Here is a 20,154-nt window from a genome sequence, read left to right as displayed (position 1 = left end):
ACTGGATAGGAAGGGAAGCTCATTTTTTGAAGCCATTTGTCCGCCATCTTTGCTCCCCCACGATTCCCCAAAACGAATGTCATTTACCGATGTAATGTGATTCCTCTTCTTCATTCAAATCGACCGCCGCAGTTTTTATAACCGTAAGCAGCGTACGATGGCATTTCATCAATCCTGTAATAATGCTTTCTCAACCCTGGAACGGATTAAAATCAATTCGGAATGGAATAAAATAAAGTGGGAAGGTGGAATTTTCGGAAGGAAATATGCTGATAATTGAATATTAAATTCTTTAAAATCCCTCTAATTAAATATTAAATATTAAATAAATTAAATATTCTAATAATAAATAATAATATTAAATATCAAATAATTAAATAATTAAATTAAATTAATATTAATATTAAATATTAATAGTAATTAAATAATCTTTAAAAATTTTAAGAATAGGAAAATAGGACTGCGTTTACTTTTTCATGGCTGATAAATATAGCATGGATCTGCAAAATAAATTGGTATGTGAATACTTGTATACCATATTTGTGGTCAAGTGTTGGTTTTGTTTTGTTTTGTTTCTTCATTCCACATGGCACAATATTCTTACTGAAGTGAGTACCATTGAAAATAAATTGCATCCATTTATCAAAGAATCAGAATCAGAAGAGTATAGTGAAAACAAACTTCTGAGTTATACTTCTGGGCAGAGAAACATGATGGTCATCGTAAATATTTTTGTTATTCTCCTCCAAGACATGTCAGGATATTGCCAAATTATGATAAATTATAATTACAGAATATAAAATAGCAACATGTGTACTGTTACGTGTTCCTCTACGATCTCCTGGTCTCGGTACACCTCCGAACCCCGAGAGGAGCCAAGGCAGAAAAATATGTTACTCTGTGTTAGAAATCAATAGTGAAACCACACCAATGATTTATAAATGAACAATTAATATATTGAAAATCACACAGGAATAACGGTACAACAAATGGCAATTAAGAGTGCACTCTATATACCATCAATAAAGTCAGATAACTCACTGCTCCCAGCGAGTGAAAAGGACACTCCTCAATGTCTCTATAACCTTTTCCAAGGCGAATGTGATTCGCTCCAGCGGTCGCTAGGACAATATCCAGTCGAAGCCCGAATCTCGCTCTCCAGTCGATATTCGAATCGCGTACAGTTGACAATGGTGATCGCCCCGCCGAAACTGTACAATGGCGCCCTTCAGAGGGGCACCTTCACCGCTCACTCAGTGAACCGCAACGTAATTGGAGACGAAGCGGTCGCACACACACATCCCCGACAAACGGTAGGATGTTGGGGTGAAGATGACGCGAGGCAAAACCTTCATAGGTGTCCGAAGCGCGGGATTCAAAATGGCAGATGGCTCTTACTTGAGCCGATGCGACTAGGCGAGGATTCGTCAAAATCTCAGCCCCAAAATCTGACTACGCAGATTTTCCACTCCAGCGATAATCCCTATCGCCGGATGTCCCTTCAAGGAACTCAAAATTCCCTCGCGACTTTTGGTAGACCAGCCTCGCTATGGAGCCTTGACGTCACGCGTCTTCTCCAACTTTGCTCACGCCGCCTCTTCCTCTTCACCTCCTTGTCTTCCGGTTCGGTTTCCTGTATCATTTTAAGTTAACCTTTTTTACTTTAGATAGCTGTTCCTGAATAATAAACCTTTTGAGAATAATAATAATAGTACATAATATCAGAAATATGTCAAGTGGGTGAAAACCACAACAGCGGAAGTGACGAATCCGTAACACTTCCCCCCCTCAAGAAAGAAAGTTTGAACACAGCGAAAACTTTCTTTGCATGCAAACTCTTTGAACAAACAAAAATAAACTCAACGCAAATCACCAATTCCCGTGAGCAACAATTATCACATCTCAAAAATAAAGCAACAACATTCCCCGCAACCCACAGGGATCTCCAAAGTTAATTCACTCTGGACAAAGCGTCAACAATGACATCGTCCCTGCCCTTTACAGGTTCAATTTCCCAGTTGGACTCCTGCAAAGCCAAACTCCATCTCAACAGCCTCTGATTTTTACTTAGTTTCTTTTGAATGAAGGTTAAGGGGCTGTGATCAAAATCCAAAGTCAAGCAAGTCTACAGCACTTTTCCGAACTTTCACAATAACTACGGTGGGAACGCTTGTCACTGTAGTCACATGAATAGCGGTCTCCTTCTTGGCCACTACTCTGACAATCCTTCCTTCGGGAGCTGCCGTAACTCTGGGAGCCTCCATAATTAATATCGATTGCGGCCACCACCAAAACTACTACTCCGTGGTCCTCTTCTGTAGCCCCCACGACACCGATGAAATGCCTTCCCTCCTGTTATGGTCCGACCCTCCAACTCCTTGCTATTCAGATCCTTTTCTGCATCTCTGGCGTCCTTTCAGTTTTCAAACGTGACAAAGCCAAACCCTCTTGACTTTTGTGTCTCCCGGTCTTTTATCAGCAGCACTACCAAAAGCGGTCAATATTTGCTGAAGGCAGACTCCAGAATATCTTCCTTGGTTTTGAAGTTCAGTCCCCCTACAAAGAGCTTGTCAATATTGCCTCCATCCCTGACTTGCGTGTGCTGACACTTAGTTTCAGGGTACTTCCTCCTAGGCTTTTCAACAAACCTCGGGTTACCAGAAACTTGACCATAGGCCAAATCATTCCCGAAAACAAAAGATACTCCCTCTACAGGAAGAGTGGCTTGTAAACCTACGGTGACCAGTCCTGACACCAAATCAGACTCCAAATGGATGACATGAAGGGAAGCTCTAACACAGCCACCAATCCCCTGTAAGCGAACACTATCACCAGTTGCCGTCTCCTCTGACAATGGCAAAATGCCTTCAAGCATCAAAGATTGATGTGCTCCTGTGTCCCTCAAGACCCTAACTGGTTTCTGGTTAGTCGAGTCTCCATCCAAGAACACAAACCCCTCTGAAATAAACGGTTGGTTACCCTTTTGAGGGCGATTTCTCACATTTGCCATTGCATTCGGAGTTGTACTCGTCGAACTCCGCTCCTGATTTTCCTTTCCCAGAGCATAACAGTGGGACATCAAGTGTCCCGGTGTATGGCAAAAAGCGCAAGTGGCCCGGAGGAGAACCTTGTGGTCTGCCTCAAGCCCCACGGAGGATACGTCTGCCTTGGAACTGTTGTCTTCGGATTTCTAGAAGTCGTGGTATCAGAGTGGTCCTCATAGTCATCTCGAGGCCGCACCCAATAATTTTCGTTCTCTGCCCCTGATGTACCATAGCTCCCCTGGCTAAGTCGAGGCGAGTAGTTAGGTTTGTGGAACCCCATCCTGTGTGTTAAGGCATAGTCATCTGCCATGGTTGCTGCCTCATACAACTTTGGTACTTTCCTTTCCTCCAGATGTACTTTAATGTCCTCGTGGACACACTGTTGGAATTCCTCCACCAGGATCAATTGTCGTAATAGTTCGAAGTCTTTCGCAACCCCTTTTGAATCACACCACCTATCAAACATGGTTTCTTTCATTCTGGCAAACTCCACATGGGTCTCACTCTCCCTCTTCCTGGCGTTCCGGAATTTTTGCCGGTAAGCTTCAGGGACCAATTCATAGGCTTTGAGAATGGTTTTCTTCACTATCTCATAATCTGCACATTGCTCAATCGGTAAAGCCGAATAAATATCCTGAGCTTTACCCACCAGAACACTTTGCACTAACATGGTCCAGGACTCCTCCGGCCATTTTAGCATTCGAGCCACTTTCTCAAAGTGTAAAATAAACTTGGCTACCTCCTTTTCATTGAACGGTGGAACCACCATAACATGTCTGCCAACATCCCAGGTGTTCTGACTAGTTGTCGAACCCGTCGGCATGGATGGCACCTCTTCCCGTTCCCCGTTCTCTCCTTAACTCCAGCTCCTTGACTTTAATTTCCTGCTGAAGCCCCATTTCACGGTCCTTTAACTCCCTTTCGGCTTTTCTCTCCTCTGCTTTGAGTTCCCTTGCCGCTCTCCTTTCCTCTGTTTTTTTCTCTTCTAACCTTTCCTGGAGTTCTCTTTCCTTTGCTTTTAACCTTTCCTGGCTCTGCAATTGCATCTCCATTTTTTGGAGCTCCACATTTTCTTGTTCTTCTGGTAACCAATCCAAGGCTCCCTCTTTCCATGTTCCTAGTTCCACCATAGATTCTATCACCACTGTCTGCATCTCTGTTTTCTTCATTTTAACTCGGACCTCCAAGCTAAAATGTTTGGCCAATATCAAGAGTTCCGATTTTAGTAACGCTCGGAACTGTGCCTCACTAGGGGTCGCTGCAAACTTCTATGCGTCAAACTCCATGGTGACTATCCGTTAGCACCTGTTAACCTTCACACAAGAAATGAAAATATATATATATATATATTTTTTTTTTTTTGAAAAATTTGGGAGTTGGAAAATATTCCAAAATTGGAAAATGTGGGAATGATAGGGAATTCTTTCCCGGACGAAATTTAAGGAATTTAATCCACCGTCCGAGATTTAGGGAATTTAATCAGCAAAGCCGAACCCCCAATTTTCCCACAGTACAAACCCCCAATTTCAATCTGGATCAATCCCAAATGGATGTTTTTAGGGAATTTTATCCCGGACGAAGACCCAATTTCGAGCCCACGAGTCAATTGGACGAGCCCCCAATTTCTGTTACGTGTTCCTCTGCGATCTCCTGGTCTCGGTACACCTCCGAACCCCGAGAGGAGCCACAGCAGAAAAATATGTTACTCTGTGTTAGAAAATCAATAGTGAAACCACACCAATGATTATAAATGAACAATTAATATATTGAAAATCACACAGGAATAACGGTACAACAAATAGCAATTAAGAGTGCACTCTATATACCATCAATAAAGTCAGATAACTCACTGCTCCCAGTGAGTGAAAAGGACACTCCTCAATGTCTCTATAACCTTTTCCAAGGCGAATGTGATTCGCTCCAGCGGTCGCTAGGACGAAATCCAGTCGAAGCCCAAATCTTGCTCTCCAGTCGATATTCGAATCGCGTACAGTTGACAATGGTGATCGCCCCGCCGAAACTGTACAACGGCGCCATTCAGAGGGGCACCTTCACCGCTCACTCAGTGAACCGCAACGTAATTGGAGACGAAGCGGTCGCACACACACATCCCCGACAAACGGTAGGATGTTTGGGTGAAGATGACGCGAGGCAAAACCTTCGTAGGTGTCCGAAGCGCGGGGTCCAAAATGGCCGACGGCTCTTACTTGAGCCGATGCGACTAGGCGAGGATTCGTCGAAATGTCAGCCCCCAAATCTGACTATGCAGATTTTCCACTCCAGCGATAATCCCTATCGCCGGATGTCCCTTCATGGAACTCAAAATTCCCTCGTGACTTTCGGTAGACCAGCCTCGCTATGGAGCCTTGACGTCACGCGTCTTCTCCAACTTTGCTTGCGCCGCCTCTTCTTCTTCACCTCCTTGTCTTCCGGTTCGGTTTCCTGTATCATTTTAAGTTAACCTTTTTAACTTTAGATAGCTGTTCCTCAATAATAAACCTTTTGAGAATAATAATAGTACATCATATCAGAAATATGTCAAGTGGGTGAAAACCACAACAGCGGAAGTGACGAATCCGTAACAGTACACTGTATCATGTGTGTTCTATAATCTCACTGGTGCTTGAACAAAATCAGTTTGGACATCTGCTTCCTGACTTTCTCTCTGGTCATGGTTTCCGTCTCCTTTTTCCCAAGATGAAAGAGTTTGATTCGACAATAACAAGAAGCTGCTATCTTCACGAGGTTGTGAATATGATTATCTTCCACTGCAGTTTCAAATTGGTGTGAGTACAGTTCAGGACATAAGTCCATATGAACAGTATTGCTCATAACAGCCATGGATACTGCAGCTGAAATTCCGGATCCTTGAGGAAGATTCCCATTTGTCGTCTTCAGTAGTCGTTGAAAACATTTCTCTGTTTCCAAGCATGTGGCAATGACGCTTGATGATGCTTTTTGGAGGCCCCCGTGGTCTTTCATCCTCAATAAATTATGGCAACTACCATCTGAAGTAGTAAGTGCTATCGCACAAGACATGCAGTCGATTCTCTTCTTCATCATGCGAACTACATAGCCAGCGATGTAGCTAACAGCCGCCTCTTTGTATTGTGAAACTGTTTCGAAGTTTGGCGTGTCAGCGTAGTCATGGTCATCTTGTGATGGTTGTCTGTCTATGATGTCATATTTGCGTGCAATGTTGATTGTCGATTGTGTAATGTTCTGAACTGGAAGAATGTCAGTGTGATGATCTAAGAGGGAACAGTTTCCAATACCATTTTTTACATGATGTCGCATTAGGAGGCGCTTGCAGGTCGACTGAAATTGACGAGCCGTAGGATTGTTGTTAAATCCTCCACATGAACGTACCGCTGCGAAGAAAAGTTCTTGATGGTCTTGACTGAATTTGTAGCTACGTCGTACATCCATACGCTGTACAGGACGGCATCTTTCCTCACAGCAACTTGCTGTCTAAAGTCAATTTGAATCGAATGTTTTGTTGAAATTTCGATTAAATTATTTTATAAAATACAGCAGGCATTGTCTTTGATAAAGACAATGAACGGACGCAGAATTTCTGGGGGATCCAATATGGCGACGAATCTACTTCCGGTGACTTCACAGCGAATGGACCGATTCACGTTGATTTGGCGTCGTGCCTCCAATCCAGTTAGTATAGAGATCAGTGGTGTACCTGGCTTAAATGAAGTCGGTGTAGCTGGTAGAAAACTGAAATTGGTGTACCTGGCTTAAATGAAGTCGGTGTAGCTGGCAGAAAAATGAAATTGGTGTAGCTAGTGGAAAATTGAAGTCGGTGGAGCTGGCAGAAAACTGAAGTCGGTGGAGCTGGTGGAAAACTGAAGTCGGTGTAGCTGGTGGAAAAATGAAATCGGTGTAGCTGGTGGAAAAAAAATGAAGTCGGTGTGGCTGGCGGGAAAAATGAAGTCGGTGTAGCTGGCGGAAATGATGAGTGGTTTCGATTTCAAAATCCGTTCTGTACAGTACTGTATTTTAATTTATTTACATGTATTTCTTCAATGCAATAATATTTCTTTGTCCATGTACAGTCAAAGCAATCATGCCATATAAAATATAAATGAGGAATAGGAATTATCAATGAATCAAACTAATAATGAGTGTTATGAAATTGTGTCTAAGTTCGAGCCCAGGTGTCATGCGACTTTTGTCCGCTGCGCAGCAGTTTTAAAGATCCTGGACATTAAGCGCAGCGACCACTCCTGTGACATATATCGTGTGTTACTTAGGTGCATGTCTAAAATGGCACATAGAATCACTTTGCTCATTGCTTGCTTGTGTTTGGATGTTATACCCATTATTGTTCCAGATGAATGCTGAGTACTGATATTATATTTGCTGATTCCTTCCACCAGTATTGCTAGGGATTGAATCTGATTAAACTCATGATTTGAGACACTGTTGTATCCTTGATTTTTACAACACTTAATCAGATTTATCTCTCGTCTTGATCGAGATCGCCATGGCTCACAAGTTGTTACAACTACCTATTTTCGGAGGAGACCCTCAGGCGATGGACTCGTCTGCCCAACTCAAACACTGACTGCATCTGCTGGCAAGCTACCTGCAATCCCATGCGGACCTCACGGAAGAGATCAGGCTAGCTGTTTTACATTCTCACGTGACGCACCCCGTCTATGAGTATATTTCTCATTGTGAGACTTATGCCACTGCCGTAGCCGAGCTACGTCGAATTTACATTAAGACTCGGAGCGTGGTCTACACTCGTTACCAGCTCGCTTCAAGGCGACAGGACCCTTCGGAATCCATCGACCACTTCGTTCAGGAACTTTGTCGTTTAGCGAAAAAAAACTGTACTGCTGAAGTCCGAACGCGCGCGCAGGTGTGCGATGACCTTATGCACGATTCTTTCGTCTCGGGGATCTACTCGCCGATAATATAACAGATTACTGGAGAAGCCGAATCTAACGCTGCAGACGGCCCATGATTTGGCTCTCGTACTTCACGAGGCACAGATGCAATCGGAGGCGTACGGCCGCCCGTACGTCACAGCAGGCATAACCGGGGAGAAACGTCCGGAGAGTGATGCTACAGCGGAGCGCACGGTTGCCGATCCTCCGCCGGATTCGGAGACAACGGAAGTTTCCGAGGCGTCAAGCACAAGTTTGGCTGCCGCTGCTTCTGAAGTTTGCCCCTTCTGCCAGGAGTAACGCAAAGTGCTTTTTCTGCGGCAATAGAAATCACATGAGGTCAGTTTGCCCGGCGTGGGAAGCGACGTGTCATTTGTGCGCTCGGAAAGGCCATTTTGCAAAAGTATGCCATGCGTCACGAGGCCGGCGTACGCGCTCGACACTGGCCGGGATCCTCTCAGCGCCCGAGGCACAATCGGCTCCATGCGCGACGTTGGCTGGGATCATCTCACCGCGCGAGGCTCAATCGGCTTCACGCGCAAGGCTGGCTGGCGTCGGGCCCACGCGTGCGGCTCGATCGTCACCTCTAGATGTCTCGACATCCTCCGGGCCACCCGGACTGTCCAGCGCTGTTGTTCCGGTGCTGATTGAGGGCCAGATGGCAAACGCCTTGATCAACACGGGCTCGACTGAGAGCTATGTTGACATGAGACTCGTCCAGCAGCATGGCTGGCCGATTCTCGGGACATCGCGCCATATTTTCATGGCTTCCCAGGCACTTTGGATGCGTACTAAAGGAGAATGCCGTGTGAAGCTAGTGATTAATGGCCAAATGTATCCAGATGTTCGTTTAATGATCTTACCAACGTTATGTGCAGAAGTACTGTTGGGACACGATTTCCTTCATCGTCATGGTCGGTTAGAAATGACATTCGGCAAGGATAATACTCTTTCTGTATGTGCTCTGGCCGGGATGGAAATAGAACCCCTGTCGCTGTTTCCCAAACTGACTCCTGACTGCACCCCGGTCGCCATTAAATCGCGACGATACTCCCGGGCTGATACGCAATTTATTGCTGAAGAGACTAGTCACCTCCTAAAAGAGGGAATAATCAAACCTAGTCGATCGCCTTGGAGAGCTCAGGTTTTGGTTGTCCAGACTGAAAACCATCACAAACACTTGGTAATTGACTACTCGCAGACTATTAATAGATTTACGGAATTGGATGCCGACCCACTCTCAGGATTGGATGCCCTGGTCCGACAGATGGCACAGTACATGGTGTATAGTACTTTAGATCTCCGTAGTGCGTATCATCAAATTCCGATTGCTGCAGCAGATCGCATCTACACAGGCTTTTAATCCGGTCAGCGGTTGTACCAGTTCACACGTTTGCCTTTCGGAGTCATAAATGGGGTTCATGTTTCCAGAAGGCCATTGATGACATAATTGCTAAGGCACACTTAACGGATGTCTTTGTTTACCTAGTCAATCTAACGGTTTGTGGGTACGATCAAGCTCACCATGATGCTAACCTGCAGCACTTCCTCCAGGTTGCGCGCAAGTACCGTCTGACCCTGAACAAGACTAAATGTCGCTACTCGGCCTGGACAATATATCTTCTGGGGTACACCTTGACCCAGGGCACAATCACCCCAGACAAAGAGCGACTGCGACCTTTGCTCGACATGCTCTCCCCCCCCACCCCCCCCCCCCCCCGCCACATGATCGTGGTTCTTTGAAGCGTGGCCTCGGGCTGTTTTCACATTACTGGAAGTGGGTCCAAAATTTCTCCGAAAAGCTCCGTCCCCTTGTGGATTGCAAAGTGTTCCCCATGTGTCACGCCGCCAAGGTCGCCTTCCATGGACTGAAGTCAGACATAGCTGGCGCCGCGGTGTCATCTATAGATTAAAACATCCCCTTTGTTTTGGAAAGTGATGCATCGGACAACGCGATAGCTGCCACGCTCTCTCAAGGGGGGCAACCTGTGGCCTTCTTTTCAAGGACTCTCTCCTCAGCGGAGAGACGTCATTCGTCTGTCGAGAAAGAAGCGTACGCAATAGTTGAGTCGATTAGGCGTTGGAGACCATATTTGCTTGGCAAACGTTTTGAGGTCATCACTGATCAGCAAAGTGTTGCTTTCATGTATGATACACGCCATGCTCAGCGCATTAAGAGCGAAAAAATCACTCGGAGGTGTATATAATTAGCAGATTATAGCTTTCGCATCACATATCGCCCCGGGTGGGATAATCTCGCAGCGGATGCACTATCACGGCCAGCGGTATGCGCGAGTCTCACCTCCTTTGAGGATCTGCGTGTTCATCATGAAACGTTGTGCCATCCCGGGGTGACTCGACTAGCTCATTATGTGCACTGTCGCAATTTGCCCTACTCGGTTGAGGACATCCACCGTCTATGTCGCACTTGTCCCATTTGCACTGAATTCAAACCCCGTTTCTATAAACCGCAGATGGGTACACTGATCCAGGCTACTAGGCCGTGGGAGAGATTGTCTATGGACTTAAAAGGGCCCATACCGGCTTCGAGTCTACCTGCTTATGCTAGTCTACCGGCTTCGGGTAGCTCTCGCTACCTCCTCACGATAGTGGATGAGTTCTCCAGATTTCCTTTTGCTTTCCCGTGCAGTGACATGACCGCGGGGTCGGTTATCCGGTGTCTGCAGATTCTGTTTTCCATGTTCGGGAATCCGGGTTATGTACACACTGATCGAGGCGCTGTGTTTTTGTCCCAAGATGTGCGAACCTTTTTACTTCAGCGGGTTATCGCTTCTAGTTATACCACTCCATATAGGCCGCAAGTGAACGGTCAGGTGGAAAGATTTAATGGCATTATATGGAAAGCCATTACTCTGGGCCTTAAGACCCACGGACTCGGACTAGACCATTGGACCTGGATGGTACACGGGGCGTTAAATTCGATCAGGACTTTATTGTGCACCGCTACGAATCGAATGCCTCACGATTGTCTGTTTCGTTACTCGCGCAGTACGAGGACCTGGGGCCCTCGTCGTCCCTTTGGACAGCAAGGGCCGCCATATGGAAACACCTATTGATGGGACGAATGCGGGCCGCCAAAGGAATGCCCATTGATAACGATGACCCCAGATGAAGAACCGACCTTGACCCTAGATGTAAATGGGCAGCCACTAGTTTTCTTGGTGGATACGGGGGCGACCCGCAGTACTATAAATAAGGGGCAATTACCGACTTTGAAACCCACACGCCAGAGCGTCCAGATACAGGGCATTTCGGGAAAATTAGAGGGTCTCCCCGTATCAAGGGAAGCCCGAGTAATGCTCAGACCACTAGAAGCTAAGCATGCATTTCTCATGACCACCACCGCCCCAACTAATTTACTAGGAAGAGATTTGCTCTGCCGATTAGGATACAACATCGCGTGTACCAAGGAAGGTGTATACGTTGACATAGGGGAATCGAACCGAGATTTGTTAATGATGGCATTACAGCAAGCCGGCCCCACCGTGTATTGGTGGCGGTTGGAGGAGGGGGCTCTAGCAACATGGACCCATGTGATTAACATGGTCGGGGCGGAGACACAAGAAATTCGCGACTGGCTAGAGGTACACCACATAGCCACGAAGTTGAAATACGACCCGCCGCACTGCACAGCGTGTTACGACGCGACAGGGAGCGATGATTGCTATTTAGACATGGCTATGGAAGCCATAGGGAAAATTTCTGACCTCCAATTATCACACATATGGATTGGCCGAGAGTGAATCGGAATTGAAGTAAGCTTGACGCCGCGCCAGAGAATGAAAGCTAAGTACCCCGAGGGGGTGGTAGGGCACATTACCCTTAGCACCGCCAGAGGATGGCCACCTGAGAGCATTGGATGGATGATGGGTCGGCTGCGAAAAACGCCAGTAAAATCTCGGTTCGATTCCCCTACGTCGACGTATACACCTTCCTCGGTACACGCGATGTTGCATCCTAATCGGCAGAGCAAATCTTTTCTTCGTGAAGGTGGAGATGGCGGCGGATTGGGGAGGGACGTGTTATCTAGGGTCCATCTTTCCCAAGGTAAACTTGGTAGATCATTTTAACAAAACAGGGTATACCCATATCCACGAGAGGAATAAACGATTCTCTCTTTGGAACCCGGATGGGACAGTAAAATTGGACGGACGTTGGTGGCAGGTTCTACTAGGAGCATTTTTTCCCCAGGTGGGAGTAACTATGAATAGTTGGCGAATAGATAGCCTTGCATTAGTAATGGGACGAATTGGAAACGAAACCCGAATCGCAGAACTAAAAATAGAAGACGAATTAGTACACATGCGAACCATGGTGATGCAGAATCGCGTAGCTTTAGATATGTTGTTGGCAGAAAAGGGAGGAGTATGCGGGGTAATCGATGGAAAATGCTGCACATACATCCCGGATCAATCAGAAGGGATAGAGGCCTCAATCACCCGGCTTAAGGCCGCCACCCAGGATCTAACGGATGACCGGAGGGGAAGGGAAGAAGCCAATAGTGTATGGTCCGGGATAGCAGCCTGGTTCTGGGGATGGACGGGAATCATTGTAAAATGGCTGTTGACAGGCCTGGCCATAATCGTAGGAATCGTACTCACCCTGGTTATAATGAAAGCCTTAATCATGGTTTGCGTGAGAAAATGTTTCACAGGATGGACCACATCACCCGCCATTACCGAGATGGTTCTCTCACTACATGGAAAGGACCCAATGGCCAGGCCGGCGCCGGCAACAATTGGCTGAGGTAAGAATATTTGCACACCTAAATTGGAAAGCCTCTTCCCTTCCTTTGGATGTGGCGAGCCTCTGTCGACTGTACCTGAGCGTGTATCCCGAACCAAATTTAAGCAGAGCACAAGTGGGTTAACGAATCAATTAAGGAGGGCGCCCGAGGTTAGGAGGGATAACCCCTCAGGTTAAGAATACCCCGGCGTAAGTATAGGTTAAGGAATACCCCAGTGTGGGTAATAAGTTACGTTTCCAGAGGAAAGGGAGTAGTGAAGATCGGGCGGCGTCCCGATCTAAGAGCTACCCAGGAGGGATTAGCCCAAGAAAGAAAGGACGATGGGAAATAAGCTAGGGACAGAGGGAGAACCCTTAAAGAACACCCCGGCGTTTTATATGAAAAGGGAGCATGGATATGCTGCCTTGCAACCGGGCAAAGCATGGGCTGAGTTAACCAAGGATCTGAGTATTCCTTGGCCGGAAGAAGGGTCATTTGCATTAGAAAAGTTGGAAGCGCTATATGGGGCATTAGACGCCCTGGAGAAGAAAAAGAAGAGTCTTCCACCGGACTCATGAAAAGTGTTTGGGTGGTGGAAGGGAGAAGCCTTGCAATGACAGGCAGCCTCTAAGCAAGCGAGTTTGCGAGGGGAGTTCAGAAAATACCAGGATGAGCGAAAACAGGGACGGAAGAAGCAGGATAGACAGATGAAGGCACTTATGGCGCAGTCAAGCCAGAAGCTAATGGTAGCCCGGATGAACTCCGATGAGGAAGGTGAAGACCCTGTTCCCTACCCCTCCCAAAGGCCTTGGTCCAGTCCCAGGATCTAAGGCACGTACATCCCGACACCAGGGCGCTACAGGGGGAACGAATGGGCTACCCCCCCCCCCCCCCCAACTCAAAAACCCCTACAACCATCGGCCCCTCAGGTCGAGGACGATGGAGATAACGGCACTGACATCTCGGGGTTCCCACCTCCGATAGGTCCAGGTTGGAAATTGTACCCCTCACTAGTGGAGCATCAGGCACTGGTAGAACGCGCGATAGAAGTGAAAGGGGCGTTCCCCGTGCGATGCGTGGGAATCAATGCAAACGGCGTTGCAGTAAGGGTTTAACTGCAATAAGTGCTACAATAAGTAACTACAATAAGTAGTAAATAAGCTACAATAAGTAACTACAATAAGTTTAACTGCAAATAACGGCAGTAAGTGCCATGGAAAAAGACGGATTTAACTGCAATGAAAGATGGGTTTAAGGACCTTCCGCTAGCGTTAATGAGCATGCGTTCCACCCCAGGGTGCACCACTGGCCTCTCTCCGCACGAGATACTGATGGATGGATCGGCCCATGAGCTTGCCGGTATCCGCGCCAGTGGATATGGCGGCATTTGAATTACCTATCATGGATGACATGCTTTTAAAATTTTGCATAGGTTTGTCCCATGTGGCGCGCAGCATACATGAACGAGTTTGAGAGGCCCTACCGGAGCCAAAGAGCAAGCCTATACACACCTTCGAGGCAGGAGATTACGTGCTGGTGAAGCATTTCACCTGAAAGACTGCGCTGGAACCAAGGTGGCAAGGGCCATTCCAGGTTCTCTTGACCACACCAACAGCGGTGTTTTGCGAGGGCAAGTCGTCCTGGGTACACGCCACGCATTGTAAGTTGGCCATACCCACAGACACAAACACCATAGATTTACCGCCTCAGACCGAGGATGCTGCTCCACAACCTGTTAGTGGTGACGGTCATACTTAGCTCAATATACCTCGCCTGCACCAACCCAACCCCCCTAGCCACTGAGTCCCAGGTCCACCGGCAGAGCGTTACCTGGGGTCAGAGGATAAACATACCCTGCTGCCCCATAGCTACGGGTAACATATGGATGTGGATAATGTGGAGGGCCGTACTAATAAACCCAGATGGAAGGAAGTCATCACAAGCTGCCCTCTCTCGTAGGAGGGAAGTACGACGAAAAAGCGTTGGACCGACAATAACCAAAGCCGAAGCAGGATATGAATGGGGAAACAGCTCGAACAATTTAACCACGCACGCGTTGCTGGAAAGCAACACCACCCTGATATTACAATGTGAATTTATGACCACACTTCGCTTTTCCTACCAGCCACCATGCGTCACGTACATACTGACACCACATCCACGTGTAGAAAGTAAGAAAAAGCCAAAGGAAAACACATATTGGACAGTGACCCGCGCAATGGCAAAGGTACAGAACCGATCACGTTGTTGGATGTGTATGCATTTTCCCCACGCTAGTACTACAGGAATAGATATGGTAGTATTGCCCCTGTCCTTACGAGATATGTGCTCAGGACCCTTCCGTACCCCATGTCTGACCACAACCTTGGAGCTGGTAGGCCCAAAACACCCAGCGGTGTGTTCCCGTGAGTTTCAATACACCCCACCCATTAATCAGGCCTTGTTAGGAAAAACACCAGACCCAGTCTGGGTGACGGAGCAAAGGGGATGGTTGTGCCTTATAGGAAAAGGACACGTCCGGATGGGAACCTCAGAATGCACCCACACCCTGCCGTCTGACGACTTGCCATCCGACACGACAGAGCAACAAAAGGGAGGAACCCTTAAAATAACAGTGAATGACCAGGCCCAGCATAATGTAACAAGCCTCACGGTGTCTTGGGGAGCACCAAACGCCACCCTTTTCGAAATCAGTAGATGTATGGCCTCAGCCCTTATAGCACCCCATGGAGTAATGTTTATCTGCGGTAACAAGGCATATCCATACCTGCCCGACAATTGGGGAGGGACGTGTTATCTAGGGTCCATCTTTCCCAAGGTAAACTTGGTAGATCATTTTAACAAAACAGGGTATACCCATATCCACGAGAGGAATAAACGATTCTCTCTTTGGAACCCGGATGGGACAGTAAAATTGGACGGACGTTGGTGGCAGGTTCTACTAGGAGCATGTTTTCCCCAGGCGGGAGAAACTATGAATAGTTGGCGAATAGATAGCCTTGGATTAGTAATGGAACGAATTGGACACGAAACCCGAATCACAGAACTAAAAATAGAAGACGAATTAGTACACATGCGAACCATGGTGATGCAGAATCGCATAGCTTTAGATATGTTGTTGGCAGAAAAGGGAGGAGTATGCGGGGTAATCGATGGAAAATGCTGCACATACATCCCGGATCAATCAGAAGGGATAGAGGCCTCAATCACCCGGCTTAAGGCTGCTACCCAGGATCTAACGGATGACCGGAGGGGAAGGGAAGAAGCCAATAGTGTATGGTCCGGGATAGCAGCCTGGTTCCGGGGATGGACGGGAATCATTGTAAAATGGCTGTTGACAGGCCTGGCCATAATCGTAGGAATCGTACTCAGCCTGGTTATAATGAAAGCCTTAATCATGGTTTGCGTGAGAAAATGTTTCACAGGATGGACCACATCACCCGCCATTACCGAGATGGTTCTCTCACTACATGGAAAGGACCCAAAGGCCCTCGGCGAACCGGCCAATTCTATCATCTCATGGCAAGATTCAAACACCCACAATTGGGTCGACGGCCTGGACGACTCATGGCAAGAGGATATGGCTTTGGAGATCTACGATTCCTGGCATGGCACCAATGAACATGCCGATGCGTGGGATTCCGATGTCGACTTTGACTTTGGTTCTTTTAATTGGGATTCCTATAATTTTAGTAGTGTAGGTTCCTTTAAGAGCTATTGCTATTATGCAAGTAGCGAGGAGAGATTGGCAAACGAATGTCCGGAAGTACCACCTTCACCACCTTCTGTAACAAACACTCTCGAGTTACCACAGCGCAAGGCACCCGACACTATGGATACTGACACTGATTCAGACAATGAGGAGATGGAGATTTGTGATAATGGATGTGCCACCTTCTCTCCCGCAGAACAATCACATGTGCAAGGCTTGATGGCATTGGACGTCGATCGTTTGCCCTGATTCGCGAGGACCTCACCTGCATAAGGAGCGCCCCTCATCAGGCCGGCAACTGAGATGCACCTACGCTGCTGCAAGGGTGAACTCGAAAACCGACCGGGCATCAGCTATCTCCGAACCAGGAGTCTTCGTCGCGAATTACGGCTAACAATATGCGTTGAATGTTGGACAGCCGCAATACCAGGGGCCGGTATCCCTCCCAGAGTATGCGTAGCGCATTGCGCGCAGGGCATGCTACTGGGGGGCCCTGGCCTGCTGGGGTTTATGCATTGTCTCTTTCAATACGTTGTCTTAGAGACAAAAGGGAGGTAATGTCGGGCATAGGGGTTTTAATACCTTTTACACCACGTGACCCAGGTCACCTGATATATATATAATTGTGTTTTTCCTTTGCTTGCTTTAAAACAGCTGGATTCACTTGCAAAACATGTTGTTCACGGCTTCGTCAGAACTAGCCTTGGAGATATCTTTCAACGTCTGCCAAAGGGAGATAAGAACTGGAAGGTTGAAAACATGCTGACCAAAAGTTATATTAAATAATGTGGATAGGTTGCCATATAATTCTTGTTTGCCTTCAGTTAACCTTGAGCAGAGTATGATTTAATATGTATTCTTTGATGTGTATGCTCATATAGTCATTGTTTCTTGCCTTGGCTCAATATGCTTTACTGCCAAGTGTAACACAATTAGACTCCCTTGTGAGAACACATCCCTTGGCCTTGCAGGCCCGGCTTGTATAGATAAGGGCTTGGGAACATCACCATATCTTATTCCCACATCCTTGCCTTCTAACTTTGGCCCTTCCACAGGATAGGACCACGGTGAGAGTTTGTGGAGCCCACTCTGTCCCTTTGTCTTTAGCGGAGAGTTTTTTCTGTTTCTCGGTCTATAAAAGACAAGCCTTTTGCTGAATTTCTTTGGTGTGCCTCGGTTGTGTATTGCTTGCATGTTGAGCTTTGCATTGCTGGTCACACTCCGCAATTGCGTTTTGATTGATTTTCATTAAACCACTGTTGCTTCAACCTGTCTCTTCTTTCCTATAAAGTGACGACCGACACAGGTGCCGTTCGATCATTGCCTGGCTGGCTTGCCGAGCCTGGGCCGGATTTCCTCAAACGCGCGGTACGCCCGAGTAAATACGACCCCCTCGTTGACAAGGTTCATATTCTCCAAGCCAATCCCGAGCACGCTCGAGTGCTGCTGCCAGATGGACGCGAGTCCACGGTTTCAGTGCGTCATCTTGCTCCGTGCGGGGATATCGCTAGGCCGGAGCTCAGCCCGGGGAATCCGATGATGGGGAATTCGCCGTCAGCCCCGCCCCCTCATGCACCCGATCCGATCGACATTGAGGTGCCGCCGCCATCATCCGAGATAGGCGGTTATCCCGGCGAGGGCAAATTCGGACTCGCGGTTGAAGCCCCTGACATGTATCGAAGGTGTAGAAAAACCACTTTTCGCATTTGTGTTGGTGCAGGAAACCACTTTTGCACTTGTATTAGTGTGGAAAAAACACTTTTTGCACTTGTGATAGTGTTGAAAAACCACTTTTCGCACTTGTGTTAGTGTTGAAAAACCACTTTTCGCACTTGTGTTGGTGCAGGAAACCACTTTTGCACCTGTATTAGTGTTGAAAAAACACTTTTTGCACTTGTGTTAGTGTTGAAAAACCACTTTTTGCACTTGTGTTAGTGTTGAAAAACCACTTTTCGCACTTGTGTTAGTGTTGAAAAACCAGAAAAAGTGGCTAGGAGAGAAATTCGCCGTCCCGATCGCTTCGGCTGGGATTAACATAGCTTGCTGCATTACGTAATCATCTGCTCACTGAAGTATCCCACATGCTGTTATATGGCTTGCTAGCTTGGTTCTAACCCCCGGGAGAAGTGTAGTTTTAACCTCCGGGAGAATGTTGTGAAATTGTGTCTAAGTTCGAGCCCAAGTGTCATGTGACTTTTGTCCGCTGCGCAGCAGTTATAAAGATCCAGGACATTAAGCGCAGCGACCACTCCTGTGACATATATCGTGTGTTACTTAGGTGTATGTCTAGAATGGCACACAGAATCACTTTGCTCATTGCTTGCTTGTGCTTGGATGTTATACCCATTTTATTGTTCCAGATGAATGCTGAGTACTGATATTATATTTGCTGATTCCTTCCACAGGTATTGCTAGGGATTGAATCTGATTAAACTCATGATTTGAGACACTGTTGTATCCTTGATTTTTACAACAATGAGTGCTTAAATTATACAGCACAATGTTATGGGGGAACCTAAAGATTACGTAAAGATTACATCCCTTTGTGAAGTTGTAGTACCTAGTCGGACAAATGCTTTTCACTACAGCAATATGGAGAATATAAATACTCTTGAGTCTTGACAATAGATGGAGTATTTAATTTAGAATCAAATAAATGTTCAGACTTATACAGTTTGTTATACTGTACTTATCTGGAATCAGAAAACGCCGTCAGGAACCGTCTATCAATTACGTACATAAATATGACGGCATTTTTGACAACTCCTCCTCTAAGCCCTAACTGGGCTTAAAGACCCTTTCTTTCTCCTAAGACCGAAATAATTCTCAATTCTCTTCCTTTTAAAATTTCTCAATTTATCACTACCACCCACCACCTCTCATGCATACATCTTATTATAATAGAGCAAACGTATATGGTTCGCTATGTATGTATGTTTATATTCGACGAAAACGTCTTCTTTTTCTTCTTCAAATAAAATTACCACCCTCTTAATTAACCCTCTTAATTGCGTTAAGACTGCTGAGAACCCTCAGACCTTTGATGACCCTTTAATTCCCCCAAAACCCTTCAGACCACCAAGACCCCTGAAGACCCCCAATGACCCAAAATACCCTTCAAGGCCCTGAGACTCAAAAAGACCCTGAATACCCAAAGACCCTGAATACCCAAATACCCTGAATACCCGAAGACCCTGAATACCCGAAGACCCAAAAACCCCGAAGACCCAAAACACCCCGAAGACCCAAAACACCCCGAATACCCAAAACACCCCGAAGACCCAAAACACCCCGAAGACCCAAAACACCCCGAAGACCCAAAACATCCTGAAGACCCAAAACACCCCTGAAGACCCAGCAGACCAAAAAGACCCAAAGACCCTTAAAGACCAAGAAGAACAAAAAGAACCTTAAGACCCAAAAGCCCCTGAAGACCCAAAACACCTCAAAGACCCAAAATACCCTTAAAGGCCCAGAGGATCCAAAAGACCCTGAAGACCCAAATGGCCCTGAAGACCCAAAACAGCATGAAACCCAAAAGACACCGAAATGGTCAAAGATGCCTACCCCTCTGAAACGACGTGTGGTGAGGCGCGCGTAGCGCACCGAGTCACGCTAGTAATATTAACAAGAAAGTGCAGAGATTGCAGACCCTCACCAGGATGTGTTTTCGGTGGTTTTTAAGGCTTTTGTGTTGAAACAAATATGGCGGCCGAACCACGTGACTGACGACATCATCGTTTT

Source organism: Myxine glutinosa, chromosome 13 (assembly GCF_964187855.1).
Source record: "Myxine glutinosa chromosome 13, kmMyxGlut1.1, whole genome shotgun sequence".
Taxonomy (NCBI): domain Eukaryota; kingdom Metazoa; phylum Chordata; class Myxini; order Myxiniformes; family Myxinidae; genus Myxine; species Myxine glutinosa.
Note: the sequence above shows the minus strand (reverse complement) of the source record.